The sequence below is a fragment of the Ceratotherium simum genome, chromosome 6 (assembly GCF_057802395.1).
Source record: "Ceratotherium simum simum isolate JZ-2026a chromosome 6, ASM5780239v1, whole genome shotgun sequence".
NCBI classification, from domain to species: domain Eukaryota; kingdom Metazoa; phylum Chordata; class Mammalia; order Perissodactyla; family Rhinocerotidae; genus Ceratotherium; species Ceratotherium simum.
Genome location: NC_141905.1, coordinates 22,784,241 through 22,786,532, shown reverse-complemented (window position 1 = coordinate 22,786,532; position 2,292 = coordinate 22,784,241). Strand labels below are relative to the sequence as shown.

Genomic DNA, 2,292 nt, shown 5'->3' with positions numbered 1-2,292 from the left:
AAGAAAAGATTTCATTTGTATTTCATTTGTAGCTCATTTAATTTATATAATAGCTTAGAGACAATTGATATCTCCATGATCTTGATTCTTCCTGTCCAAGAACATGGTTCCATCTGTTCAAGTCTTCTTTGGCGTCCCCCAATAGCATTTCCAAGTTTTCTTCATGGAGATTGTATCAGTTAGCTCTTGCTGTGCTAATAAACCATCCCCAAACTTAATACTTTTCTTTTTGAGGTTTCCATAGTGATTTATTGTTCATTATTTTTACAACATTTTTATGAAGATAATTCACATGTTTAAAACATCCTCAGGGCTGGCCCCGTGGCTTAGGAGTTGAGTGCTCACGCTCCGCTGCTGGCGGCCTGGGTTCGGATCCCGGGCGGGCACCGACACACCGTTTCTCCGGCCATGCTGAGGCCACGTCCCACATACAGCAACTAGAAGGATGTGCAGCTATGACATACCACTATCTACTGGGGCTTTGGGGGGAAACAAAATAAATAAATAAAATCTTTAAAAAAATAAATAAATCAATAAATAAAACATCCTCAAACATTTAAAAGACATAATCACTTAAATAACTGACATTTTACCAGCAAGGTTATGAGCACCTACAACACTACAATTCTTCCTACTTTTTAAAAAAATGACACTGATGAACTAGTGAAAGCAATTTCCCTTCTTTGTGGAGCCTATGAGCGTCTGCGGCAACTCCAATACAAGTTCCATTGACAAATATTCTTGGCACGGCTCTTTCACCAGTCATTTTATAAAGACTGTCTTGAAATTGGCTTCCATAATCAAGCATGTCCAATTTTACCACTTTATAATTAACATTTATGTCATGGAAAAGTTTTTTTGCCATTGTACAGTAAGAATAAGATGTTTTTGAGGAAATTACCACACAACTATCAGAAATTGTTACTTGGATCTGATTCACAGGAACAACTGCCATTGTTCATCATCAAAGACGATGATGTGCTGTTCCCCATCCCCGAGGCCACAGCTCCTGCTGCCCCACCGAACCAGCCCACTGAGCCCACCGAGCTGAGCGAGCCGAGTCCCTTCTGTGCCTCGCGGTGCCAGGACAGGGTAGGAGTGCAGGGTTGCAGCAAGTGGAGGGGCGGGTGACCGTGGCCTGGGACAGCCTGCCTCCTCCATCCTGCCCTGCCCCCAATGGTTTTAAACGATAAGCCACTATTTAGCTCATGATTCTGCAAGTTATCAATTTGGGCTGGGCTCAGCCAGGTGGTTTTTCTGCTGGTCTCCACTGATCTCAGATGTGCTCACTTATGATCCTGATCAGCTGATGGGACATCTAGGACTAGCAGGCTGTTGACAGTCTTATTTGAGAGGAGTAGGATGACTTGGTACTCTGCATGGTATCTCATCCTTCAGAAGGCTAGTCCAGGCTTTGTACATGACGTCTAATACTCTGAGATATGTGATGAGCTCTTCAAAATTATATGCAAAATTGCATGCACATATGTGTGCATACTCAGGGCAACAGGTCTTATACTTTTATCGAATCCTGAAAGGGGTCCATGATCCAAAAGAGGTTAAGAACCAAAAGGCTGTGATCCTCCTGCAACAGAATTGAGGCAAAGGTTTTGGTTCTCTCTTCTCCACAGCATGAAGCATCCTCCCACCTTGGGTACTTGAGTAACCAATACTATGTCACTGTGAGCTGTCCTGGGGATGCTCGCTATTCTGCCCATCCTCAGCCTGGTGGAGGTAGCCTTTCTCCCAGTCCCCTGGGCTGAAGCTCCTCCTTTCAGGCTCTACGACTGACCTATCACCTCAAATTTGGTTCTTCTGACTGCTCCACCTTTCCAGGATATAAGTCTCATAAACTGTTGGTGGGATGTAAATTTAGACAGCCTTTGTGTGTGCCAGTGTCTACAATAATTTTAAATGTGTATACCTTTGACTTTGCAATTTCACTTCCAAGAATCTACTCCATGGATAATGAAACAAAAGTACAAACCAAGGAGATGTTAAAATGAATGAACTATATCTATGTGTGCCAGCAGGAAATTACCTCCTGGACTTATCGTTGAATAAAGAAAGCAAGTTGCAGAAAAGTGTGTGTAATACAATCCTATTCATGAACAGAAGTGTGTCTATGAGTATGTGTGCATATATATTTATACACTCTTTCATTCATACCTATTTATATATGTATAGCCGATATCTAGAAAAATGCACATTCAGCTGCTAACACCATAATCGCTGTTCTACACAGGGGTTAGGATGAGAGTGAGGGCACTGGGATAACTGGGAACTTTATGT

At 42.4% G+C, this 2,292-nt stretch overlaps 1 pseudogene; it reads right to left on the bottom strand.

The window, feature by feature from the left end:
• Positions 1–631: 631 nt before the first annotated feature.
• Positions 632–992, bottom strand: LOC106801341 (glutaredoxin-2, mitochondrial pseudogene; annotated as a pseudogene).
• Between the last annotated feature and the right edge of the window lie 1,300 nt (positions 993–2,292).